The sequence below is a fragment of the Podarcis filfolensis genome, assembly GCF_964270895.1.
Source record: "Podarcis filfolensis genome assembly, chromosome: 16".
Classification (NCBI taxonomy): domain Eukaryota; kingdom Metazoa; phylum Chordata; class Lepidosauria; order Squamata; family Lacertidae; genus Podarcis; species Podarcis filfolensis.
The window spans coordinates 16,143,469-16,159,863 of NC_139620.1; the positions used below are offsets into that span (position 1 = coordinate 16,143,469).

Here is a 16,395-nt window from a genome sequence, read left to right on the forward strand (position 1 = left end):
AAACACGTCAAAGTTCAAGTAGATAAATAGGTACCGATCTGGCGGGAAGGTAAACGGCGTTTCCGTGCGCTGCTCTGGTTCGCCAGAAGCGGCTTAGTCATGCTGGCCACATGAACCGGGAGCTGTACGCCGGCTCCCTCGGCCAATAAAGAGAGATGAGCGCCGCAACCCCAGAGTCGGCCATGACTGGACCTGATGGTCAGGGGTCCCTTTACCTTTACCTTATTATGATCATGGGACTGCAGGACATGCAGGTGTGTTGTGTTGGGCAGACACCCCGTGGCTTGCACACGTGACACAAGTACACCCGTCAGTGTGTGCACACGGCCACCATGGAACTTTAAGGGGGCCCGACCCACTCAGTGAAAACTTTTGCCCTCCCACTTGGCCAATGGGGAGGGAAAATGGGAGCTGGAGTCCGGCAGCTCTAGAGACATTAAAAAGTACAAATGGGGCTGCCAGTCTACAACGATCCAGCACCAGAAAATAGGGGGCAGAAAATAGAGGGCATCTGCTAAGAAAATAGGCATAAACGAGAAATGTAACAACACTTGAAGCTGCCTTCCCCAGCCAGTTGCCGTCCAGATGTTTTGGACTCCAACTCCCATCAGGCTGGGGCAGATGGGAGTCCAAATCTTTCCCTTGCAGAGCTCCTATACCGCTTGCATTAGTGAATCAGGCCCAAATTCAATGGGTGAAGCTTGTTCACCATCACTGTACCCCCATGCCAGGGAAAACTATGCCTGTTGAATTTCTGCCTGTCCCCATGAGGTCCCAGGAGCCCTGCTGGGGAAAGCAGTAATCCAAATTCATGGTCCAGCAACAGCCATGGTAGCTTAACAGAACCCCCACATTTAGAGGCAATGTACCTGTGACTAACAGTTGCTGGGAGGTGAGCAACATGAGACGCCTGTATTCTTTTTGGCCTGCTTGTGGGCTTCCCACAGCAAGGAGAATAGCCTCCCAAGACCCAGGCATTGCTTTCACCTGGATGGGGCAGGTGTGAAGATCATCCTTTTGTGGCTTCCTCACATCCTCTGTGCCATTCCAGGGATGCTGTCTGCCTTGTCAGTTCCAGTGTGCGTCGCCCTAATTTTAATTGCTGCCTCTGCCTTCTGTGCCCAGGAGTGACCCATGTGTGCCCAAGAGAATGTGAAGTTTGCTTGCCCAGGAGCAAATTCCTCGGGTTATCCTCTGATTCCAACAGGTAAAATGGTTGTGGTTCTCCCTCAGCAGGCTGTTGGCAGGATGTGGCATTTCCACATGTCCTGCTGCCCTCTGGCATGTGTCAGATGCTGCCCTGAAGCATGGTGGGAAGTGTTCAGAAACTGACAGGGCATCTTTTACACGTGGTGCAAGTCAAGGTCCGGCAGGATCAGGCCCCAGAGGCTGGTTCTGAAAAGCACATCTGAAAAGCAACCCAGTCCTGGACATGTGTGAAGGAACAAGGGCAGAGTACAGGGGAGCTTACACCAGGGGTGGCCAAACTTTTTTTCAAAGAGGCCCAGATTTGATGAAGTGAACATGTGTGAGTTGCTGAGGTTTTTTTTAGGATTTTACCTCAGGACATATTAAATCGACCGGCGGGGGCCGGATTAGGCCCTGAAACGGACTTTGGACATGCCTGGCTTACACAGAGTGCTTTTCTCTCAGCAACCTAACTCACCAACACACAGGGTTTTTGTGAGAATAAATTGAGGTGAGAGACTTTGATACAGAAATGATCTTAATAATTAAAGGGCTCTGCTAGGGCAGCAGCTATCTTGATAAGAGAACACCATACAGTATTGTGAATGGAAATTTCCTAAGTAACTTTTCTTAGAAAGGCTGAGTGGGAGAATATTAGGAGCTGCCTTAGTGGTAGAGATGGGTGAAAGATGATTTCAGTTTCTCTCCCTGTCAAATCTTTCTACTCTTAACTCTGGTAACTTCCAAATTGGATTATTGCAACACACTCTATGTGGGGCTGCCCTTGAAGACGACTCAGAAACTTCAATCGGTTCAAAGCATCAGCCAGATTACTGGTAAGCGTTCTGTTTAGATCTCATATAACCCCTGTTTTTATGCTGACACATAAAGAGTAACACGACTGAAAGCTTGGAGGCAGAGGTAGCGGCGTTTGAAAAGATTATTTGTGTATGATGAATACAAGGAAGAATAGAGAGAAAGCAAGAAGCAAAGGGGAAAAGGGGTGAAATCCTAACAAAATTTCTATCAGAAGTGTGCAAGTTTCTGAGCGTCACCAAACCCTTTGGTCCAGCATTGATTTCTGTGAGACCTGAAAGCTTACACTCTTCCCAAGTCAAAGCTAAACCAGCCCCATGAAAGCAGTTGTTTGACCTCTTGTGTATCTCTCCTCTGTAGAACTACCTCTGCCACACTTTTTTTTGTCTGGGGTCTGTTCTGCTGCCACCCCAAATTCTGCAGAAGAGTTTCCGGAGGCAGGAAGCGCAAAAAGGAACAGCCTGTTCCGGATGGAGCAGAGAACCTTGATTTAGCTCTCTCTAGAGGAAGTTGCGGTGGGGGGGGAGTCAAATGGGTTGGCTGAAAGCATCAGCAGACTTGTGAAAACGCCAATGAACCCGTCCCCCCCCCCCCCGCCCACCTCCAAAACCAAAGGCAGTGCCGGGGATGTCAGAAACCTCCAGTTTTAGCAGCCCAGTCAGATCTGCAAAACCAGCTGTCAAGCGCCCAGGCAGGTGATGCGTTCTTGCCTCTTGAACCTTGACTAGGTGTGCTTTGCAAACTGAGCCACCTCCTGTGATGCTCGCCCACATTTGAACCAAAGAAGAGCTTGCTGGATCAGACATATGGTCCATCTAGTCCAGCATCCTCTTTTCACAGCAGCCGACCAGATGCCCCAGTGGGAAACCCATGAGCAGGACTCGAACACAAGACTGGAAACCCTCCTGCGGTTTCCAGCAACTGGTGTTCAGAAGCATTCCTGGCTCCAGCTGCAGAGGTAGAGCACAGCCATTGTGGCAAGTAGCCTTATCCTCACACAACAGTCTTGTAAGGTAGATTAGGCTAAGGATAGAGATTTGAACCCTGGTCTCCCACGCCCTAGTCTGACAATCTAACCACTACACCACCGCTGGTGCCCAATGCATTTCAGTTGCCACCATTTCACTGTATGTTCTAGGAGGTCTACAGCAGATCTGTCCACGCTAGAGCTGGCGTGGACTAGGTTTGGGAAGCTCTGGGTTCAAATCCCTGCTCAGCCATGCAGCTCACTGGCTGGTGTTGGACTCGTCACCCCTCGCTTAGCCTAGCCAAAGCTGTCAACTTTTCCCTTTTTTAAAGGGAAATCCCCTTATTCCAAATAGGATTCCTCGCAAGAAAAGGGGAAAGTTGACAGCCAAATGCCTAGCCTACCTCGAAAGATTGTTGTGAGAATAAAATGAGGGGAGAGATGGGATATAAAATGTAATTCAGAATAATGAAAAAAGAAAATCTGTTCTAGTAAACATTAAGCTTGTTTTCAAAGGAAACTGTAGTGGTCAGTTTACTACGGATCAGTTTCTTTATCCAGACTAACCACACAAGGCTAACCTCATCTACTCAGAAGCCAGTCCCAATGAATTAAGTGGGGCTTACTCCCAGGTAAGTGGAGTTATGATTGCAACCTAAGTGAGTTGGGAAACAGAGCCTTTAATTTTGATGGGGTTGGGATCCTGTCTAATTTTGACCGGGGTTGGGATCCTGTCCACCATTACATGGCAACAAGACCCACTGAACCGAGTAGAAAACTCTGTAGGTTTGCTCTATAAGCTCACCGAATGGAAGTCTGGACCCAGCTCATTTGTGTTTTCCACACACTGGCCAAAGGCCTTTTATTACTTTCCCAGACTACTTAGATCTAATCTTGCAGATCCCCTTCATCCTGTGTTCCTGATCATCCTGAGGCCTTCTAGTTTATGACACAGTTATATTCTTTTTGATAACTTTCCAGCAAACTGCCCAGGAGCATGACAAAGGGCATTATAAAATAAAACACCTGTTCTAACTAATACTGCATCTGCTTTGGAGCCAGGCTCAGCCACAGAATCGTGGAATTGTAGAATTGGAAGGGACCCCAAGGATCATCTAGTCCAACCCTCTGCAATGCAGGCATCTTTTTGCCAAACGTGGGGCTCAAATCCGCAACTCTGAGATTAAGCGTCTCCTGCTCTACTGACTGAGCTATCCGGCAGGCTCTAAGCTATCCTGCAGGTTGGCAGCCATCACTGCCCCTTAACGGTCCATTTAAAAGGGACCCCTCTCCAATCCCATCCCTCCCACCCCAGAGCTACACTACTGACTCCTGCAGCTATAAACAGGAAATATTTTCAGCCTACAATAGACACCCAGCGCCTTGAGTTCTTTGGAAAAGCTGGCCAGTGCAAATCTATGCAATGCTCTGTTTCCTCCCTATTTCATCTTCTGGGACCATTCATTTGGGTGTGTTTTTCCAGCAGCTATTGGCCCAGGTCCCCTTCGTTTGCCTGCTTGAAGCCAAAAGCCACAGGGATGTATGTCCCACATGCTCCAGAAGCTTCTTGAAAGGCACCGGAGCAAAGAGGCCGACGTTTTGCAAGCACATAGCCCAGATGCTATACGGTCGTGGGACAGTCATATGTGTTACCGAGACAGTAAGCAAGTCAGATGGAGCAAAACAACAACACCACAAAGCAATCCTGTTATAAGAATTCTAAGGTCTCAAATGTAGCATAAATGTTCATAAATGTACAAGGCAAACACATACATAAGTAAGTATAGAAACCACGTGTCTGAAATAGTACAGGAAGAGCAACCCTGAAGCCATTTTGACTCTCCCAAATTGACCTCAAATATTTCTCTGCAAGGAGGAAGGAAATGGGAAAAGCTTTCCATTTGTCTTTGATTGTAGCAGCTTACACCTCCCTGCTAGTACAGTCTGGCAAGTTATCTGCTAAGCAAACTATCAATATGTGTAAGAGATTCAGGAACTGAAGTATTTATCATTTCAAAGGAATGGCCAGGCTACCCAGAAAATGCAATCAAGTAAGGCATTATCAGGGACCCTGGCAGACAGGAAAGAAGCAACACTCTCAAATTTCTGCTGGAGACTGCCTCCTCTTGTGATGTTTTGGAAGGTGGTCTTGGGGTACAATACAGGGTGGGCAATTTTAAAAGTATTTGCAGAGGCTTGCGCACCATTGTTCGGGGCCTCTCCTACCTCTTTGCAAGGAGGGGAGGCAATTCTGCTGCAACAGAAAAAAAATAAAGATCTGCCTTGCTTTCTATGGCTCTTGCCTCCATCCCTTCATCTCTGACCTATCATGGACTTAGGGGACTCGGTCCCTAGGGGAGTTGGGCAGCAAAAGCCAAATCCCCTATATTTTCTATGACAATCCCAACCATGCTCAGATTGCCGCGTGCATTCTAGAAAGAGCACGCACGCATGGACCCGCCCTTCGAGGTGGGGCACAGAGGCAGCAATGTTTTCCTGCACATCGTATTCCAGGAGCAGTTTATTCCTCCGAGGCTGCATTGTTTCCATAAGGTTACATAACTGTACCGTGCTCCCAGTACTTCTCAGAACTGCCCGGCTGTTTGCTTTCACTAGGCAAAACGCCAGGCTCTTCGTCCCATTGATGTACAGTTACAGAGGGAGAGAGGGAGCATTTGCTATCCTGGGCCTAAAGACAGACAGCCATCTGTAGGCTGTTCCCTACAAACCCTTTTATCAAGCTTCACTCTGTACAGTTTTGCATTAAGTTAGTGCAGAGGATGAACATTCGTTCTGAGAGATAGATGATAGATGATAGATAGATAGATAGATAGATAGATAGATAGATAGATAGATAGATGATACATAGATAGATAGATGATAGATCAGAATGAATGCTCGATCAACATGTTGCACAACATGTTGCGCACACGCACATGCGCACACACTGTTCATAAAAGGTTAGCTCCCTTAACCCACTGTAACTAATGCTAAGAAAAATAATTGCAGATTCCACGCCGCCCCCCACCACTTCTGCTCTGCCCCCACCCCCCAATCTGTTTCCCCTTCTTTTTATCTTCAGTTTTTATAATCACCTTTGGGGCATTCCCTTGTCCTCTTGCAACACGTTAACCGCCAGGCGCAGCTGATGGTGCCAAACAGACAAAGAAGCTATAAAATATCAGGGTGAGCAATAGATTAAGCATGCAGCTTGATCAGGCCTGCCTGAGATAACAGAGCAAAATCCTGCATCAAGGCCACACAAATTCTATGGCGCGCAAAAGCAGCAGCCTGCGGCCTGTGTTTATATACCACTATTCATTTTAAAAAAGGAAGAAATAAATACCAGAGTGGTATACAACAATCCTGTGTAAAACCATGCGATAAAAAGCTTATAAAAATAATGAAATCGGCTAACTTATTGTGGAAAGGTATATTGTTAATTGCCTGAAGAAGCCTGACAGAATAGGAAAGCTTGCAGGAGATGTCTAAAAGATGGCACAGAATTAGGGTTGCCATATTTTAAAAAAAAATATTTCAGAAATCCCCCTGGACATCAATTCTTCCTTTGAAATCCCAGTAATGTCCAGGAAAATCTGGACATATGGCAGCCCTACACAGAAGATACCTGCTGAATCTCTACTGGCAGAGTATTCTACAGGACTGGGCACATGACACTAAAGGCTTCTTGTTATTATTATTAATATTATTATTCAAGTAATTTCAATTAAAACAAATAAAGTGATACAGAAAAAAAGAAGGAAAAGTGAGAGGGAGGAAAAAAAGAACAACAAAGTAATATATAAGAGAAAATATATTTACAAAAATACAAGATACTCCCATACATCCTTATATAAACTGATGTGTCATTATCCTAATGTTTAAAGGGACCCCTGACCATTAGGTCCAGTCGTGACCGACCATGGGCTTGTGGCGCTCATCTCGCTTTATTGGTTGAGGGAGCCGGTGTACAGCTTCCGGGTCATGTGACCAGCATGACAAAGCCGCTTCTGGTGAACCAGAGCAGCGCACGGAAGCGCCGTTTACCTTCCCGCCAGAGGAAGGTAAGCGCCGTTTACCTACTTACCTACTTGCACTTTGAGGTGCTTTTGAACTGCTAGGTTGGCAGGAGCAGGGACAGAGCAATGGGAGCTCACCCCATCGCGGGGATTTGAACCGCCGACCTTCTGATTGGCAAGTTCTAGGCTCTGTGGTTTAACCCACAGCGCCACCTGCGTCCCTATCCTAATGTTTATGTAAATGTTAATTTACATTCTGTATAAACTCATTTCAAAGGTTATCATAAATATGATAACTAAAGGCTTGTTGATGTCAGATGAGCCTTGCCAACTCAGGGAGCAACAACCAACAGCTCTCCTGCACACGATCTCGGTGATCAAGCTGGGATAGAAGGGTACCCTGTGTTTGCAGCAAAATTGTATGGCGTTTCTCAGCACTGCCATTATCCCACACTCTCCGGTCACTTTTCCTCATCACTTTTCTTACCGCAAAAATAATAATCTGGTTTTCAGAGTCCAGGGTGGGTAGGTGGGTGGGAAGGAAGTAGGTTTGGTGAGCAAGGGCCCCCAAACCCACTTTAATTGCGCAAGCTGAATCTGCTGCTATACAATTTAATGATACCCACAACGTAATGACAGTCTGGAAGTGGCCTGAGTCTCTCTCCTCAATTCCCCAACGAGTAGAAAGCCAGGTCAGCTATTAGAAGAGTCAAATCTCCTCTGGAGGAGACAGAAGCAGGCTTTATGGCGGGGGGGGGGGTGCGGCCATCCAGGGGTCAGCAATCCCTGTATGATCTAGGTGCTCGCCTAATAAGAATAAGAGGTGACATGGTAGAAGTTTATAAAATTATGCATGGCATAGAGAAGGTGGATATAGTGCTGCAGGATTTTATGTATAGGTTGGGGGGGGGTTGCTCCTCCAGCAGATATCATGCACATGCAGCCCACTACTAAAATCAGCACAATCGCTTTTGTGACTTTTGTGATTTGTCCCCACAAAACACTTCATCACAGTTTCTTCCTATCTACTCAAAGGACCTTTGCTGCCCGATACCAAATGTAACAATTCACTGATAAATGTACTGGCTCACTGGGAAAACTTCAGAAATTCATATAGACATGTGAGTTCAGCTACTCAGCAGCCCCTCTGCCAGAGTGATAATCCCTGGCATCCTAATACCTGAGTGCCAGACAGGTAGCCATTCCAGAAATAACAAACCCAGATGAAGACAAAAGGGTGTGATTAACTTGGCTGGGAAACAGGAAAATATAAATATCTCTTTGGTTACACTTGATGGGTGTTTGGTGGAGGGCAAGGGGAACCATGGGGCAGGGTCCAGGATGCTCAGATTACTGCCACCAGACCTCCCCTTTCAAGATATAACAGTGATGTATGAGTGATGTAATTTGGGGGGGGGTGTAACATGGGAATTAGCAGCTAATAAAAGATTGGGGGCTCTTTTGTTCAGGGCTTCCATCTTGTTCCACCTTGTGGCAGGTAAAGACCAAGCCTACTGGCTGCTGTTTTGCTCTGGTATTCCTGGCTGGTGTCCTTGTTTTTTGTCCAAGGGAGCCCTCAGACTTCTCCGTTAACAATAGCAAAGTTTTCCTCCCTCTCTCATAGCGCTAGAACTCGTGGGCATCCAATGAAGCCAATAGTTGGAAGGATTCAAGATAGAAAAAAGAAAGTCTTCCACACAGTACATAAACTACAGAACTCCCTCCCACAGGAGGCAGTGATAACTACCAACCTGCATGGCTTTAAAAGAGGATTGGACAAATTCATGGTAAGGTAAAATGTTAAGGACCCCTGGATGGTTAAGTCCAGTCAAAAGTGACTATGGGGTTGTGACGCTCATTTCGCTTTCAGGCCGAGGGAAATAGCGTTTGTCCACAGACAGCTTTCTGGGTCGTGTGGCCAGCAGGCCTAAACCGCTTCTGGCACAACGGGACACCATGACGGAAACCAAAGCGCACGGAAACACCATTTACCTTCTTGTCGCAGCAGTACCTATTTATCTACTTGCACTGGTGTGCTTTCAAACTGCTAGGTTGGCAGGAGCTGGGACAGAGCAGCGGGAGCTCACCCCGTCATGGGGATTTGAACCGCCGACCTTCCAGTCAGCAAGCCCAAGAGGCTCAGCGGTTTAGACCACATTGCCGTAAGGCTATTGGTGGCTACTAGTCACGACAGCTATGCTCTGCCTCCAATCAGAGGCAGCAATGCTTATGAATGCTAGTTGCTGGAAGCTGCAGGAGGAGAGGGTTCTCTTTTGTGCGAATCCTGCTTTCTGGTTTCTGTTGGCCTGACCCAGCAGGCTCTTCTTTATGTTCTTAGAAGGCATAGGTGATGTTGGGGGGAGTGCGGGGGGGGGATAAAAAACAAGGAGCTGGCCCCTCTACTTGCCCCCTCCCGATCACTGCACTCCTGTCACCATACACTGCTTTCTTTCCGATAGCTCAATATGTGGCACGCAACTCGCCCACTTTGAAATAGACTTTGCCTCTTCTATGCCCACCTCCATGAATTTCTGCCACCACCACTGAGTGCAGAAGAGCAAAACTGGACAGCATTGCCTCATGGTTGGAGGGGATAGTCCTCCCCCCACACCAATCCCTCCTAGTCTTTTTCTCTTCTTATGGCAGCTGTTGGCCAGCTGAATACAGTGGTACCTCGGGTTACAGACGCTTCAGGTTACAGACTCCGCTAACCCAGAAATAGTACCTCGGGTTAAGAACTTTGCTTCAGGATGAAAACAGAAATTGAGGCGCAGCAGCAGCGGGAGTCCCCATTAGCTAAAATGGTACCTCAGGTTAAGAACAGTTTCAGGTTAAGTACGGACCTCCAGAACGAATTAAGTTCTTAAGCCGAGGTACCACTGTATGAAGATTAGCTACGCAGCATTTCCAAGAAAGGGGAAGCGATCCCAAACACTGCTAGCTCCTGTGTTTGGCTTTCTGCAGAAACCAAGCAAATATTTTGTTCTCTCCTGATTACAAAACCTCTTGCGGTTTGAGACAGGGAACACCACAAACATGTGACTGAGCAACCAGTCGGTCGGTTCACGGTGAGAACAAACTCGAGAGACCAAAACGTGAAGGGAGGGAGAACAGCTTGTGGTGTGCTAAGAAAACAAGAACATCTTATTTTGATGCAGACAGCGCAACAGGCACCAACAAGCCTTTCGTGTCAGAGGTTGCTTGTGGGGGCAGACTCCAGAGGCTAAGGCCTCTGTCATGGATGCTTTAGTTGAGATTCCTGCATTGCAGAGGGTTCGACTAGATAACTGCCAGGGGTCCCTTCCAGCTCCACAATTCTATGATTCTATGGTCCCAGTTTCCAAAGGGCCATCTCTGTTCTCTGGCCACCTGTCCCTGACCCTATTTTCACCTGTTATATAAGTCTTGTGAAAAAGTTGCTGCGACTCGACTTCTGTTTTTGGAGAGTTTTGCTCCCTTCCCAGGAATTTCTGGGTGGCAGGCAGAGAGATCTCAGCCTCTATTGCGTATGCATGAAAGTGCTCACACACGGACATTAAGGGGATAGGGAGGCCACTGTGATTTTACATGCTTTTGGGGAGAACCTCTGCAAGTTCTATAAAAAAAAAGTTTTAAAGAAAACAATAAAGTATGGTTTAATTTAATCACATGTGTATATATTAAAGATAAAGACAAAAACCTTTTATTACAATACGCTGTGATGTGAAATGCTTAAGATAAGTTATCAATTTGTGGCTATTTACACTGATGCATTTTATAATATCTCCCCAACATTTTGATATTGATATTTCTGATACCTTTTGATAATTCTGTTTTCAAGATAATTTTAATGAATTTTGATGTTTTAAATGTTTTTAAATACTTTCCCATTGGACGAGGATTAAGGGGGTGGGGGGATATTTGCTAGCTCAGGCCAGTGGCCATCTAATCTAGCCTCCTGCCCTCGCAGTGCTAACCAGATGCCTTTTTAATGAGAAACCTACAACCTGAGCGCAAGAGCCCTCTTCCCTCCTGTGGTTTCCAGAGACTGGTATTCGGAAGCATTTCTCCCTCTGACTGTGGAGGGCAGAGCATGGTCATCCTGGCTAGTAGCCATCAATAGCCTCCCCAAATTTGTCCAATCCTCTTTAAAGCCATCCGAGTTGTCGACCATCACCGCCTCCTGCAGCAGTGAGTTCCATTTTGTATGCAGTTTTCATGGCGTGTGCATTTACATGCAGACGTTCCTCCAGCCCATGTATTTTTGTATCCAATACATGGCTAAAGAACCACATTGCAAAGTTAATAGAGGTGCAAATTCAGAAAGATGATTGTGTTTCAGTTTTGCGTATTGTTCCAGAAAGTGCAAGAGAGGTACGTTCACCTCTGTATTGGAACTTAATCAGATTTCTCCCACATCCCTACCCTCCAGGTCGTAGAATCATAGAAGGGTAGAGTTGGGACCCCAGCGGGTCATCTAGTCCAACCCCTTGCAATGCTGGAATCACAGCTAAAAAATCCCTGACATATGGTCATCCAACCTCTGCTTTAAAACCTCCAATGAAGGAGAGTCTGCCATCCTGCTGGACCATAAATTCTTTCATCCCTTGCCCTTGGCAATCTCAGCAGGTTCCCCAGCCCTGCATTAAGGAAAGGAAATAGTTTTCTTTTTATCATATGGCTTGTAGTGAGGTTAAAGCTTACTGGGAAATGATATATAATGAATTGAAAAGGATGTTTAAAATAAGTGGCAAGAATGCTACTCGCCCCAGAATGGAAAGAAGCAGAAGTCCCAGCAAAGGAAGAATGGATACAAAAACTTATGGAATATGCAGAAATGGTGAAACTTACTGGAAGAATAAGAAATCAAGATAACAAACTCTTTTTTTTTAATAAAAGAATGGAAATGGTTTACTGAATATTTACAGATAAATTGTAAACAGATAAGAACATTGACAGGATTATTGTAATAACCTGCAGTTTCATAAGAGTATATATTTAAAGTTGATGAATATATGAGAAAATTAAGTTAATTTGGATATGCAGAAGGTATTAAAAATAAATTCAAGGAGCCGCAGAAAGAGGGGGAAGGAAGTCAGGTTATGAAATGTTAAAATGGTTGTAAAATTAGTGAAATGTATAAATCTGAAAAGCATAAATATTTATTTTTATTTTTTTTAAGGAGAGGAAATAGTTCAGGCTGAAATCAGCAAAAAGAAAAAAAAAGTCATCTGTTTACTGTTGCTCACGCGCTGCTCCATCTTTGACCTCTTGCCTGTGTTTTTTATGGGGCATGTAGGTTAATCGCTGTACTAATAATATGTGTGTTTCAAACAGTATTGACTCACTTCACAGCACATATGACAGGCTGCCAACTTTGCAATCCACCCTTTGCAGCTGGATGCTGAACAGTTCCTTGATGTGCAGACGCGTAAACAGGTGATCATGTTTCTCTCCATGCTGAGCAAAGCGCTTCAAGATGCTCAGATCCGTTAAGGCAGACTCTGGGTTTTTCTTTTTTGGCAGCAGCGGGTGGGCGGAGTGCCACCTTTGTCAAAGCCGCTGGTTTCCATCCGCTCAGCCTACCCACTGGAATTTGCAAGGATGTTTCATGGGAATGAGATGCATTCCATCGCTACAGAACATCCCTGTGGCAATGATTTTGCTATAACCTCAGGACGCAAGTCACGGGACTTATAGCTCACTTATAGGAGCACTGACAGGTTAATTTCATGCCTGAGGCAGTGGAATAAAAATAAAAATAATGAGGCAGTGAGTTCCAAGGGTGAAGGATAAGCCAGATTCTGAGCCCAGATTTGTAGGCACAGATCATCCTCTAGAATAAAATAGCTGACTAGGGAAATGCTGAAGTTGCCCTTTGGGGCGCCTCAGGGTCAATTTTTTATGGTAGCCCAAATCTCAGTTGTACGGGTGTATGTATATATCTCAATTTTAACTCATGAGCTATTGCTGCAATCTGCTCCGATTGTATATTTTATCTTTATGAACACTGTTTTTATTGTGTTATGTTATGTGAGCTGGTCTTTGACCGTAATAAATTATCTATCTATAAGCCTGTAGATTATGCGTACAGAAGAAGCCATATCTATTCCTTACTTTCCTCATTTCATAAGAAATTTACATGTCCAAACAGGTAGCGATAGAGACAAATGGGTGGGCCTTTTCCCATCTTACCTGGCTGGATGTCATGGCAAGGAGGGCTGTGTGTGTGGGAATTGTGTGCTATAATTTTTTTTTAGTGGTGCTGGAAGCTGGAGACACAGAGACATGTCTGCTCTGTGCTGGATTTTGGACTCCTCTGGAAACCTAACAGAGAAGCAAGGATCTGTTGGGGTGCTAATGCTGCGAGCCCTCCTACGCTATGCTCAGGTTGCAGATATGTGTAATTAAGCGACATATCCTAAAGATATCACAGACTCCATTGTCCTTCATTCCAAGGAAACAGAACCCCAGATAAGTGCGGACATCCCTGGAGTCTCTCATCACTCGCAGATTGGGGTCGAGAGTAACAATGTATCTCATCTTAAAAAATGTATTATTGTAATTGATTGCATGTAATTGACTAAACACTTTCTAACTGATCATATTTCATTTTGATCTGGGTATCGTAAAATGTTTTTCTTAAGCGCTATGGCTGCCCTGCTGAATAAAACATACCTTTTATTCACCCAAAACCTGTTTGCCTTTCTTGCAATTTAGTTCTCCTTTATTTGCAAACAAAATAAAACGGCCAACCTTGATGATCTCACCGGATGTTTATCTACATAGAGGCTGCAAGGCTAACAGGCACGTTATTTTAAAATTGCAGCTTAGCTATCGCTTTGGGTGGTGGTGCAAGGTGAGTCATGGCAGGATTCAGCCCAAAGAGGCATTCCAGTCACATCTGGAAGTGACAACTCAGCTGTAGTGCAGCAGGTTTTGAGCTGGAGGAGCATCCCCAACCTGGAGCCTTCCAGATGTTTTGAACTTCCACTCTCATGAGCTCCCATTAGCACAACCCTGCTGGCCCAGCCAGTAGTAGCTGGGGCTGATGGGAGCTTGGAATCCAGAATGACTGCTTTGGCTAAGGCTGATGGGAGTTGTGGTCCAAAACACCTGTGCTGGCTGAGGCTGATGGGAGCTGTAGTCCAAAATGGCCATGTTGGCCAGGGCTGATGGGAGTTGGAGTCCAAAAAATCTGAAGACACCAAGTTGGAGAAAGCTCCAAAGCAATCGGTGACATAGTGGCTCCAGCTCTGGAACTTTCCTCATGATTTTTGCACCAAGGATGGAGGGATTCAGCCATACACTGTTTCCTTAAGCACAACTCATTGTCCACCTTCTCCCTCTATCAATATTCATTTATTTATAAATATACCCCCTTTTTACCATCTGGGTCTCAAATTTACTTCACAATAAAAATATAAAACATTTGAGATGTAAAACCTCAGAAACAGAGCAAATTCATGATGCAAAGGCCTCAGGAAATAAAATGGTTTTAACCAGGCAGTTTAAACTCCACAGCGATGGGGCCTGTTCCTCAGAGCTGGGCCCACCGCACTGAAGACTCTTTTTTGACACAAGTCATGCATTTAATGGTCCATGAGAAACCACTAATAGTGCTCCCATTTCAGCCCCCAGATGGCTGGATCAACTTGGGACATACAGGGTACTGGGGGTCCTGAAAGTATGCCAGGCCTAAATTATTTAGGACTTTCTACGCTCACACAAGATCCATGAACCTGGCCTGGTAGCAGTTGGGAAGCCAGTGCAGGTCCTATGTTGGTAATGGTCTGTTCCCATCGCCAGTGTAGCCGCAGCATCCTGCACCAGCTGAAGCTTCTGAACTTCCCTCAAGGGCAGCCCACACAAAGTACATTGCAGTAGTCCAGACTTGAGGTTAACCAATACATATGTCACAGGGGCCAGTTTTTTCCTATCCTTGGAATGCCTTCGAAGAAACCTTGCTGCAGGCCCATGCTGAGAGCCTCGCCTGGAATCTGTGTGCAAACCCTGTTTAAGAAACTTGTTACACGATGAGCACTTAAGAGCAGAGAAAATAAAGCATGGCTCCAGTTTGAATCAGGCTATAAATCTGGACAGAGAACCATTTCAAGGCAGTAGTGCAGGGTCCCTTCATGACAGTCACTGCCCTGGTAGCCATGCTCCCTTCTAAGATTATACAACCTTCAAAGATTATACAATAATAATAATAAGGATGCGCTGATTATAATAATTAGACGTGCCCTGATCATTATCAATGCAAATCTCCACGTGTTGCCTTTCAGCTAGATCTACTGTTTTCTTGCAAGCAAATGATTTGGAGTGCTCCAATTATCTTCCTTTGGAGTGACTTAAGTTGTGTTTTCCTTCCAGTCTGTGGCAGAACTTGCACACCCTTCTCTTGAAACTGAAGTGCTTTGCATTTTCAGTGTTCTCTGTGTGGAACCCTCTAGGGCTGAATTATGCCCCTGTTTAACTACTGTTTCCTTATGTAGAAACTAGTTGTTTCTGGCTGTGCCTTTTTCCTAGCCAGTTTGTAGGGGCGATAGGGGTTCCCAAGAAGGAAATTCTGCATTCTGGTCAACTGTGGCTTCCTCTGCATGGCCACCCCATAGGTTTTTTTGCTGTTGTTGTTGCCCTGGGCAACATAACATTCTTCTCCCTCCTAGTTGCAGCTTAAATGAGTGCTGCTTCTATGAGTCTATGCCCTGGACAGCCCTTAGATCCTATTATCATCATCATTCCTAGCACACCACTTTAACTGTGGGTGTGTACACATGGCCAGTTCAAAATGCGTTAGATCTGAATTCGGATTGAAGTTGGTTTTGGGGAAACCTATCAAAATGCAGTGTATCCTAACAGGATAAATTCAGAATAGGCCTGGACTGTGACTAATGTAATGTGTACACCCTGCTTCCCAAACCACTGCTGCGAGTGCGTACACAGCCCTAATTTCCACCTCCGCTAATACAAATGTGGCCCTCCAGGCATCCCTATCTGGCCCCCCAAACTCTCCCACTCCCCCCACCTTTTCTTCACTACCCCACTTAAATTTTTGGACACACTCAAGTGTTACTCCCCCAGCCCGGCCCTCCCAAACCTGTGCTATGCTACCTGTTTAAAATGCCTGCAAGTCCAGGAGGGCTGAAGGACACTTGGAATTTGGCTGGCAAAGCCCCCTACTCTTGAATAGCCTGCCATGAGGCAGTGGGAATCCTGCACCCCTTGGCCTGGATGGTGGAGAAGAGGCAATTGCTCGTGAGCTACCTCACAGGGCTGGTGCTGGAGATTCAAGGCTGGAGATGCAAAGTCACTAGGCACAGTTGTCGAGCGACGTGAGTCGGGTTGGCAGCCCCTAGTAGGGTCATAACAGCAAGGTATCTCTGGGGATTCTATTAACAATAAAACCCAGATATTCTGTCT

The 16,395-nt window shown here is 45.7% G+C and overlaps 1 long non-coding RNA gene across 1 annotated transcript; it reads left to right on the forward strand.

The window, feature by feature from the left end:
- Positions 1-8,591: 8,591 nt before the first annotated feature.
- On the forward strand, positions 8,592-13,664 carry LOC310750987. The gene is made up of 2 exons (XR_014542364.1): positions 8,592-8,777; positions 11,718-13,664. It is a non-coding gene; the product is annotated as an uncharacterized lncRNA (long non-coding RNA).
- Positions 13,665-16,395: the final 2,731 nt, after the last annotated feature.